The following is a 12,055-nucleotide window of genomic DNA, read 5'->3' on the forward strand; positions in this document are numbered from 1 at the left end:
TATCCGGGAGACATGGAGACCCCACCCCTGTGGAGATTACAGATCAATCCGGGAAGCGATGAGAGTTCAGTGTACTCTCTAGTCTGTACACTCAGTGTGGGCAGGGAATGGGCTTACCAACTCTGTTGGGTTGTAGTCTTCTAAGCTCTTAGCACACTGTGCTGCACACAGTAAGCACTCAGCGGAAGGAGCAAAATGATAAAGTCATTTGTTAAGCACTTACTATTTACCAAGAATTTTAGAGAAGTAGGGTGTCCTAGTGGATAGAGCATGGGCCTGGGAGTCAGGAGGACTTGAGTTCTAATTCTGGTTCTGCCATTTGTCTGCTGTGTGACCTTGGGCACAGCACTTCATTTCTCTCTGCCTCAATCTCCTGATCTATAAAATGGGAATTAAGACTGTGAGATCTACGTGGGACAGGGAATGTGTCCAACCCAATTACCTTGTGTCTACCCCAGTGCTTAGTATAGTGCCTGGCTTATGGGAAATGTTTAACAAATACCATAACTGATATTATTATTATTATTAACTGTAGTAAGCACAGGAGCAGATAAATGGCAATCGTCAGATCAGACATGGACTAAGAGGGAGGGCGAACAGGTACTTTAATCCCCATTTTACAGGAGAGGACACTGAGGCACAGGGCCACAAAGCAGTCATAATAAAATGAGCATATGTGCATCCAAGAAAATGGAAAAGCCTCCACCCTTCTCTTGTCTAATCAGGGAAGACTTTCTGGAGGCGGTAGCCCTTGTGATAAAAAAATGCAAAATAAAATTAAAAAAAGGAAACTCACTCCACTTGACCTTCTAACTTTCCTCAGATGCCAAGTAGCAGGAGTGTCCACATTGTACAATGGTGGGCATTCACTCATTCAGATTCAATGCTTTCTCCTGCTCTGCCCTCACCGACAATAAGGCAGTCAATCCCTGGATTACCATCGGCTCGACGTTGCATCCGCTGCTGATTTTAAAAAAATATATACAATTCTCCAGGTAAAACTCCAATGTGATAAAGTTTCCGGCAGCAGGGGGATCGAGAAAAAAATATCAAACAAGGCAACCATTGAAGCTTCCATTAATTAAGGACGATCTCCTTAAATTACATTCATTTCTCATTGCCCTTCCCAGGGCAGATCAGGGTGAATAATATGTTTGTTTCTGACTGGAGATGTGCCAATGCTAAGGCCCTCTTGGGCTTAATGAAACTGGCCTTTGCGATCGGCCAGGAACGGGGTCGACTTTTAGAAACCGACAGGAACAGGTTTTCCCTGACTCGAGCCGCTGCGCTCTGCCCTCGGACCGGTAGCAATTTCTCTTTTAAAAGCGTGTTTGGGTGCCAGGTCAGGACATGAGAGAAAAAGAATTCTGCATCTTGTTCTTTTTAATGAAGCCAAATCTTGAATGCTGCCTCCAAGAAGCCTTCCTAGATTTATGCCCTCCCAGCTTTCATCCCTCTCGTCTCGCCTCACTTCCACCGGCTCTATCTAGCTCTTAGACGTATAGGCCTTTAACCTTGGCATTTGTAGTTTTATCAATGCTCAGCCCTTACGTCTGCTTGTACGATTGTCCTTTTGAGTCCATCCTGTCGCCCGCCCTCAGTGATGCCACGACATAGGCGGGGACCATGTTTTTTCCTTTTGCTGTAAACCCCACAAACAGAGGTCTGTGTACGTCATTGTCGGTTGACCAGTACAACGTCTGGCACATAGTAAGCGCTTAACAGATTCCGTCGTTATTATTACTTGGACTCTCCTAAGTTAAGAGTACAGTGGTCTGCACATACTAGGCACTCAATGCCACTGATTGATTGAGGGACTGATTTGACTTCCTTCACCTCCACATTTACCTTCAAGAGAACAAGAGTAGGCATTTTCCAGTCACCAGTCAATCAATCAATGGTATTCATTGAATGCTTACTATGTGCAGAGCATTGTACAAGGAGCGTGCAATACAACAGAGTAGATTGGACACGATTCCTGCCCACAAGGAGTTTAGAGTCTAGAAGGGGAGACAGACTCTGTTAGAAATCATGGATATGTACGTAAATACTGCGGGGCTGAGAGTTGGGCGAATAGCGGATCCAATTGCACAGGGGGGGCAGAGGAGTAAGAGAGCATGCTTAGTTGGTGATGGCCTCTTGGAGGAGATGTGATACGTTAGTAAGGCTTGGGAGGTGGGGGGAGAGGTTAGCTGTCATATATGAAGGGGAGGGAGTTCCAGGCCAGAGGAAGGATGTTGGCAAGAGGTCAGTGGTTAGATAGAAAAGACGGAGATATAGTAAATAGGTTGGCATTAGAAGAGCAAAGTTTTGGGTGTTTTGGATTGAACTGGAGAAGCTTTCTTGGAAAAGAAGGGTTTTGAAAGGGCTTTGAAGATGGGGAGAGCTGTGGTCGGGTGGATTTGTGCAGAGTAGGAGAATGGCGTGAGTGAGGGGTCGGAGACGGACACATTCCCAATCCTCTTAAACAGGGATCAGGTGTAACATCCTGGTCTTCTTCATGGATACAAGACTTCATCACCACCTCTCCTTGATTCCAGGGTTTCATATATCTCCTAGGACCACTCACTCCACCACATGGCCATCCTCCCCACATCCTCTCACTTATTATTCTCTATCTTTGGATGGATTTGTTTGACCCTTCTGGTCCTCAGGGTCCTAATAGTAATAATAATAATAGCGGTATTTGTTGAGCACTTATGATGTGCCAAGCACTGTATTAAACACTGGGGTAGATGTAAAACCATCAGATAAGACACAGGCTCTGCCCTCCATGGGGCTCACTGTCGAAGTAGGAGGGAATAGGATTTAATTTCCATTTTACAGATGAGTACACTGAGGCACAGAGAAGTTAAATGACCTGCCCAAGGTCACAGAGCAGGCAAGGAGAATTAAAAGAACTTTCCTTTTTGTTCTGAAAACGAAGAAAGACATTTGAAAAGACCTCGGAGGGCTTTGGAAAGAGGTCTGTAACCAGGAATGAAGAGGTTCCTTATCACACTGAGGACACGCAACCTTCCATCGCAAGAAATAAGGTATGAGAGTGTTATTGTGCTGTAGCTAGTTGGTTAGCTCTGCCAAAGCTTCCTTGTGAATTAACCAACAAAAGCACTCCAAATCTCCCGTTCCCACATCCACCCGCCCTCCTCCCTTCTCCCCAAGGCTTTCTTTCACCGACGAACCTTTCCTCCATTTCCAGAGTGCTGAATCACGCTAAATTTGAGTCTCTCCCCAGACCTGAGGGCCCTGGGGCCCCTCGGCTCCTTAAATAACCAAACCCTGGCTTCGCAGCCACCTTTAGAAAGGGAGAACGCTACTGACGGTCGTTGTGATTCTATTATTTGCCAGTGATTTTAATTTCCTGTCAGTCCATGCCAGTCTGTTCAAGGGCTTCACCGAGTCATATTCCTGGAGAAGGATTCTATTAACCAATCATATTTATTGTGTGCAGAGCACTGAATGAAGTCCTTGGGAGAGTACAGTGCAACAGAGTTCATAGACAAATTCCCTGTCCACAACGAGCATTCAGAAGACTATCTGGATGATCCAAACCATTTTGCATCTTTGGACCTCAATTTTCTAGTCAATGTGTGTATGTGTGTGTATAGAGAAACATGAGCTACAGTCCCTAAACTCCTCTTTGCCTTCCCCCCGACCTGAATTATCCCTATAATTGCTCCCCAATCTACTACTCTCTCGCCTTTGTGATTTCCTCCCCATCGATCCCTGACAGATAAAAGAACACCTCCTACAGGAAGCTCAGCCCTTCCTCCCATACATATGAGGGTTAAATTAAAAAATATATACATATACTTTCACTGCACAAGAGCTCCAGCCAGAAGGAATAAACTCCTGCCTTCGGGAGAGAGAGAGAACGTAGCAGCATTAAATATTTAATACATGAACCGGCTCTGTGTTGCTGAGGTACGGCAAAGCACATTTCAAAAACACTCACCCGCTTCTAAGCTTCCTAATTAATCAGAGATGGTTTAGATCTGGTGGCATTCCAGAGAGCTGGAATGAGCTTGTTTTAAGAGAGTCGAAGAAATGTGTTGATTGGAGCCGGACAGAACAGCAAACAAGGAAGATGATCTCTGAGATCAGAGGAGTCCGGCTCTCTTCTAGCAAGGCAAGAGCTAGGGAAATGTAGTGTGCCATATGAGACAGGAAGCCTAGAACCTGATTTCTCTGCCTGTGAAAATCAGAGCTCGCCTCCTCAAAGCAGCTTTTATGCCCTCGCATTTACATATTTGGACAAGCTGAGAGGAAGATATCAGCACCTGAGTCATAGTGCGGGTTGCTTTTGGCTTTGTTTCTGTCCAGTGGAAGGAACGGTGAGAGAAGTGGAGAGGTAGAAAGAGAGAGAAAAGGGCAGTGAGAGACAGAGGGACAGAAAGAGGAGAGAGACAGAGACAGAAAGGAGGAGAGAGAGACAGAGACCGCGACAGGAAGGAGAAGAGGTGAGGCAGAGACAAGAAGAGGCGAGACAGAGACAGAAATGAGAAGGTGGGGGAGACTGATCAAGGCAGGAAGGAAAATAGAGAGGAGAGACAGAAAGAGGAAAGAGGAGAGAAGAGAGGAAGGAGAAAAGAGAGGAGAGACAGAGAAAAAGACAAGAAGGAGAAGAGAGGAGAGATAGAGACAGAGATAGGAAGGAAGAGAGAGAGAGAAAGAGAGGGGGGAGGGAGGAGGGGAACGCATGTCCTTGTGACAACCTTTGCAACTATATCCTTGCAGAAGAGAGGGGAAATTGTCAACATCATTTCTGCACAGTGGGGGAGAAGGATGAAAGATCTGCAAATTAATTCATTGTGACAACCTTTGTGAAGCACCTTGGCGTTTGATCTTGGAAAGATTTCATAATTCTTTTGATACCGAAAGAATGGATAGAGGGAATTGAGTTAATTTCCTACGAGCACCCCAATTCTCAAGCTCTGTGTGCACAGGGGGTGACCTATCCCAAGCCTGCCCCCTTTCTGCAGGATCCAGGACCGTAAACTCTTTGTGGACAGGGAATGTGTCTGTTATATCATTGTGTTGTGCTCGCCCAAGTGCTTAGTACAGTGCTCTGCACACAGTAAGCGCTCAATAAATATAATTGATTGGTTGATCCTGGGACACAGGGATGGAATGACCCAGTCAACAATTTCCATCCTCCATCTGTCCAGGGTGAGCTTCTAATTGACATCTACCCAATGCCACATAGGCCTTATTTGGCTCAGTCTTTGGGACCTTTTCCCAACCTCCGCCCCCTTCCCAGGTTGCTGACGTCCCTGTGCCTGATGTCACCATCTGTAACTGGGACAAACCGCAAAGTGGGGTTCTCCAGGGATTAGCAGAATGCACACGGTGGCGGTGTAGCCTAGTGGAAAGAGCCCAGGCCTGGGTGTCGAAGCACGTGGGTTCTAATCTTAACTTCCCCGTGCCTTGGTTCCCTCATCTGTAAAATGGGGATTCAGTGCCTGCTTTATTGCCAGTTTTGACTTGTGAGCCCAAGGTGGGATAGGGGCTGTGTCTGGTCAGTTTGTTTGTTTGTTTATTTATTTAGTTATTTATTTTAATGTCTGTCCCCCCACCCCGGGCTGTAAGCTCATAGTGAGCAGGGAATGTGTCTGTTCACTGTTGTATTGTACTCCCCCAAGCACTTAGTACAGTGTTTTGCACACAGTAATCGATCAATAAATATGATTGAATGAATAATCTGATTCTCATCTCTGCCTCAGCGCTTAGAGCAGTGCATGGCGCACAGTAGGTGCTTAACAAATACCCCAGTCATTATTACTATTACTATGGCCTCTTGCAAATGCAAGTTCAGAGAGGAAGGATGAGGTGGGGCTCTATGGGATGTTTTAGTCAAGGGGAGGTAAGGCCTTCCAGATCTCCCCATGGAAAAACAAGGGTTGGATGGGTCTGTCGCTGATGGGTCCAGGCTGGGTTCCCCCGAAGGAGACTCAGGGGTGAAGGATGGTGGGGGTCCCAAAGCATGAGGATGAGAGTCCAGGAGGGCAGCTGTTACATGGTACCTTCGGCTCTGAGAGACAGAGGCCAGGGCCGGACACAATAATCAATCAATCGTCAATCAATCAATTCCTCGATTAAGCCCTTTTTTCCTTCTGCGCTGCCTATGTACCTAAATCTGTTACCTTTGGGCACTTGGTTTTCATATGTAGAACATTACACTAAGCGCTTGGGAGAGTACAATACTTGGTCGACACATCCCCTGCCCACAATGAGTTCACAATCTAGAGGGGGAGACAGTCATTAATGTAAATAAATTAATTACGGATATGACCGTAAGTGCCGGGTGGCTGAGGGAGGGGATGAATAAAGAGAGAAAATCAGATCAGTCTCTTTGCTCTCTGCCTGTGGGGACCTGGCTTTGCCAGGGTACCCGGCGCCTTCTGCAGCGGGGCCTGTGGCAGAGGGGAGGGAGACTGTGAGCTCTCCAGAACTGCCGGCTACATTCTGCGATGCGGAGAAATCACCGGGGATCTGCCACGCCGGGCGGTGGGAGGGGAAGCCGGCCTATCTGTGGCTTTGACCACCCTAATGGCTCTAAATATCCCATACTGCACTCCTCCACCGCATTGATTTTTGCTTTTTTGAAACCATCTATTTCTGTCACCTTCTTTCTCTCCTCTCAGAGATGTATTTATTTCCCAGAATGTTTAGTGACTGTTTAGCAGAACAGATTCCGGTCACAGCACGAGGCGGGTGGGGTGGAAGGTTGGGGGGAGGGGAGGGGGAGAGGCATGCTGTCTTGTTGAAAATGAGGCTGGGCGGGGCCACGGCAGCCATGTCTTAATGATGGTCGCGGTGCTTATTAAGTGCTTATTATGTGCCAGGCGCAGTGGTAAGTTTAGAATAATCATGTCCTCGTACAGTGCCTCTCGATCAAAGGAGGAATTATATTGCTATTGTAGTATTTGTTAAGCGCTTACTGTGTGCCAAGCACCGTTCTAAGCACCGGGGTAGATATTAGGTCATCAGATTGGACACAGTCCCCGTCCCACATGGGGCTCACAGTCTTGATGCCCATTTTACGGATGAGGAAACTGAGGCCGAGTGGAGTTAAGTGATTTGCCTAAGGTCGCACAGCAGACAAGTGGTGCAGCTGGATTAGAGCCCGTGTCCTCTGACTCCCGGGCCCATGCTCTATTCATTCAATCGTATTTACTGAGCGCTTAGTGTGTTAAGAGCACTGTACTAAGTGCTAGAAAGAACAATTTGGCAACAGATAGAGAAAATCCCTACCCAACAACAGGCTCACAGTCTAGACCAGGCCACACTGCTTCTCTCATGAGAGGCCTGACTGCCTCGATGAGACTCGGCCCCCTTCTGAAGGGCAGGATTTCCCTTCCACATTTTCTCGGAGTCCAGGGAAGGGTGCTCTCTGGTTTGGGTTCTCACGTTGTCGCCTTTCACGTTTTAAAGGAAATATTTTGAAACTGCAAGAGTGAGTGCGTCGGTCCCCTCGGCGCTAAAGACGGGAGAGGGGCGGCTGCTAACCCATCTCTCATTTGGGACCATGAGCTCCTTGAGAGTAGGGATCTGTCTTCCAACTGCAGTGTACACTCCCAGATGCTTAGTAAAGTGCTGGGCATATAGTAACCCTTCAGTCAATATTATCGAATGATTAGTTGATTGATTTTAAGTGAGAACCTCCAGACCACATAATTGGTCCCTGCTTTGTGGGCCAGTTCAAACTTGAAATGCTTTTTTCCTCTGTTTTGTTTCCAAGGACATGGAAATTCCCCCTAGTTGTGCTGGTAGGAGGAGGAGGAGGAAGAGAAGAAAGGGGAGGCAGAACAGAATGAGGAAGAGGAAACAAGTCGGAGGAAGAGGTGAAGGAGAGGAAGAAGGAGAATGGGGTGGAGGAAGAGGAAAAGAAGGGTGGGAGGAAGAGGGAGAAGAGGAGGAAGAAGAGTAAGAGGAGCAGGAGGAGAAGAAGGAGGAGTTAGAAAGAGGAGGAAGAGGGGGATGAGACAAGAAAGGTGAGAAAGAGGAGGAGGAGGAAGAGGAGTGGAGGAAGAAGAGGAGGGAGAGAAGGAGTAATAGCAGCAGCAGTAATAGCAGTAATGTTTATTGAGCGCCGCGCCCCCCCCCCCCCCCCCCCCGAGTGCGAGGTGCTGTCCTAAGAACTTTGGAAGTAAAAAAGCAACAAGTAACACACTCCCTCCCCAAAGGAACTTAAACTCTAACAAGGGAGACAGACTTAAAAATATCTACAAATCAAGTAGCCAAAATAAATAAGTGAATTTAAGGATGAATAAACATAAATATAGTCATGCTGATGAAGGGTATAAATGAACGGATAAGTGCTAGAGATAACTGGTAGGTTTGTAGGACTTGGGGTTCTGGGGCTCTAAAAGACAGTTAAAATAGGAAAGAGAAAAATTCCTAATAAAAAATAGTTGTGATTCTTGGTAAGTGTTCACCATGTGCCAAGCACCGCGCTAAGCGCTGGCATAGATGCAATCAAATCCTATACGGCCCCTGTCTCCCAAATGCAAAGATTTTGTATGATCCCAGAGTGGTTTCCAGAAGGATCCCCAAACCCCGCAATTTACTCCAGACCCTCTGTATTCTCCTCCTTGGTCAGGGTGGAATCTAACGTGACATCTAAGCCTCAGAAGCTGGAGGTCTAAGCAACGGCAGAATGAGACTGGGCACCGACACTCAAAAAGCTTCCGGTCCTGCGTCCGAACCAGGCATGAAGAGGCCAGAGGGAAATCAGGCCGCCCCTCACTTTCCATCCTGTGAGAGGGCAGTCTCCCGATGAAGAGGGAGCCCAAAAAGTGACTAAACCTGAGCTGAATCTCAGAGGGGTCGGAAGGGAAATGAAGGCAGGAGGAGCAGGAGGGCAATGGAGGCTTGGGATTGGTTCTGTGGACACTGATCTCATTTCCATTGCGCTCCGATTCCAGAGTCCACAGAGCTGAGGCCTGCCTGCTATCCGCCACACTTCCCATCCCCCCTCCATCACACACACACACAAACACACACACAGCTCCACTCAGTGAAATGCAAAGCTGCTGAAGACCACATGGATCTGAAACAGGCGCTTTATTTAACTAGCAAAACCACAACAATGCAAGAGAGGGAAAGATTCCCTTTCATAAATCTTGCCCAGAGAGAAGCCGGGATAGGGCCTAAAGGAGGAAGCACATGATGGGGAATCCAAAAAAAACTGGAGCTCTAATCTTGACTGTCCCTGACCGGTTGTGTAACTTCGAGCAAGTCACTAAATTCTCTGGGCCTCAGTTTTCCCATTTGTAATGAATCTGCCCACAAGTCTCAGTCCTGTGACTTCAGGACAGAACGAGGAATCGACTGGGCAGGGATTGTCTCTCTTTGCGCTGAACTGTACTTTCCAAGTGCTTAGTATAGTGCTCTGCACACAATAAGCGCTCAATAAAGACGATTGAATGAATGATTACAGCGATAATATCTTGGACAACATCTCTCGCCAGCCTCCCGGAATTATATGGGCAAGTGGAACACTTGACAAAGCCTCCGATAGTGACAGTAAGGGCCGTTTGGAGTGCAATCAATCAGTGGTATTTACTGAGCGCTTCCGAGTACTGTACTGAGTGCTTGAGAGAGCCCAATACCACACAGTTGTAGACACGCTCCCTGCCCACAATAAACTTACAGTCAAGAAGAGGAGACAGACATGAATATAAATAATTCATAATATTTAATTTAAAGAAATGTACATAAGTGCTGTGGGGTTGACGGTGGGGTGACTATTAAATGCCCCTCCCTCAAATGAGAATAGAAAATGCAAATATCAAAAGTCCTGCAATGACATCTGCAGGTCTGACTGAGAGCGGGCATGAATAGGGCAGCACTCTACCATGCTCGCTAAAAATCAAAGGTGGCAGGGCTCACTTTCTGGAGCACCCCAGGGAGATTGCCAAGAACTACTCTTCCAAGCACTTAGTACAGTACTCTGCACACAGTAAGCACTCAATAAATTCTATTGTTTGATTGATTGATTGATAGCTCAGACTTGGAGGAAACTGGCCTGGAAAGAGTGAATTAATTAATTAATTCAGTTGCATTTATTGAGTGCTTACTGTGTGCAGAGCACTGTACTACGTGTTTGGGAGAGTACAGTATAACAATAAACAGCATCTTCCCGAATGCCCTCGATGACTCTTAAGGTGATAATCACTGCAGCAGTCAGAAGGACCTGGATTCTAATCCAGATCTGCCACTTGTCTGCTAGTGTGACGTTGGACAAATTACTTCACATCTCTGTGCCTCAGTTCCCTCATTTATAAAACGAGGATTAAAACTGTGAACGCCATGTGGAACATGGACAACGTCCAACTTGATTACTCTGTATCTTCTCCAGCGCTTAGAACGGTGCCTGACACATAGTAAGCACTTAACAAATACCATTTTTTAAAAAAATGAATCATTTAACTCTGCTGTAGCACCTCAGGGGCTGGTTGTGGGAAATTTGGAGCTGAGGCCCCTCTTCAGTGGACAGTGAGCTTGCTGTGGGCAGGGAACGTATCTGTTTATTGCTATTTTGTTCTCTCCCAAACACTTAGTACAGTGCTCTGCACACAGTAGCGTTCAATAAATAGGATCGATTGAATGAATGAACTCCCTCTCGCTGGCCCCGCTCGGGATCTTCCCCTATTCAGCCGAGCCGGGCAACAGCTTCAAATACTTTCACAACAGGGAACAGCTGTCGGAGGAGGAGGGCAGGAACATAGAGTTGGGAGGCTTGAGGCTGATTTTCTGGTCAAACGTTGAACAGCCTTCAGGATGATAAGACCCTGGGGCCCTGTCGAATGAGTTAAGAGGGCAGCAGGACCGGCCGCCAACAGGAAGGGTCCCCCAGCCTGTGCATCTGTTTAAAGCCCCCGTCTAATGAAGATGAATTAGATCCAGGCCCAAAGCGAAAGGGAAATGCATATTAGAGCCCTGGGAAGCCAAGGAAACGTGGAAGTATCAGACCCGAGCCGCTGAAAGCTTCCCAGCTAAGACGGCAGCCGGGAAAATGAGGACCGGTCCCCTGACAAAGGATCTGCTCTCTCTCCTCAGATCATCCAGTAATCATGAATGGGGTGTTTGCGAAATGTTTGCTAGGTGCCAAGCACTGTGCTATATTTTCCAAGAAGGCCGGAACAGGGGGAGGATAGTGGGGCTTCCTCCTAAGGCTGAGCAAGTGGAGAGGCCAGTGGGAGGTGGGTGGCTTTCTTGTTTTCGGTTATGTCCAAGGAGAAGGATGGGATAGGAAGCCTAGATTCAATTCAACTGTTTTTATTAAGTGCTTACTGTGTGCAGAGCAGTGTACTAAATGCTTGAGGAATTTACCCTGGAGAGGATGACTGACAGCCTACTAGGGGAGACAGACAGGCTTCCCTCCACATATACACATACATGCACACACACAAACATACACAAACACACAAGCAGTTGTTTCTATGTGGCACTCTGTTCTCTAGCTCAGGGACCTTGCCTATGACATAAACTGTTTGTTCCCTAGCATCCGGTATAGCACTCTGCATACAATAGGCATCCAGTAAATACTGATGATAATGACGATAATGAATTTGATGATCTCCCAGTAAAGGTGTGCAATAAACAGCTAACAACAAAGGAAGGGTCTGAACACTCACCCAGGCTTCTTCTATACTGGCAGCTCCTTGTGTCTACCTGTTACACTGTACTCTTCCAAGTGCTTAGTTCTGTGTTCTGCACACAATAAGGACTCAATTCAATTGATTGATTGATTGAATGACTGTAAGCTCCTCCTTCAAGACTGTAAACTTGCCTTTAGTCTGTAAGCTCCTCTTGGGCTGGAAAGGTGTCTACTAAGTCTCCTATCTTGTACTCTTCCAAGAGCTTACTACAGTACACAGTAAGTGCTCAATGAAGATGATTGATCGATTGTTTGATTGACTGATCAATTGAAAAGTCCAACAGGAGAGAGGAGGTTTTCAAAGAACAGCTCTGCCCCACTGGTTACTGACTCTTGTTCCTGCCAAGGTGGTTATTACCCTGTCTGTAATTGGATCTCTACCCTTTGACT

Source organism: Ornithorhynchus anatinus, chromosome 11 (genome assembly GCF_004115215.2).
Source record: "Ornithorhynchus anatinus isolate Pmale09 chromosome 11, mOrnAna1.pri.v4, whole genome shotgun sequence".
NCBI lineage: Eukaryota > Metazoa > Chordata > Mammalia > Monotremata > Ornithorhynchidae > Ornithorhynchus > Ornithorhynchus anatinus.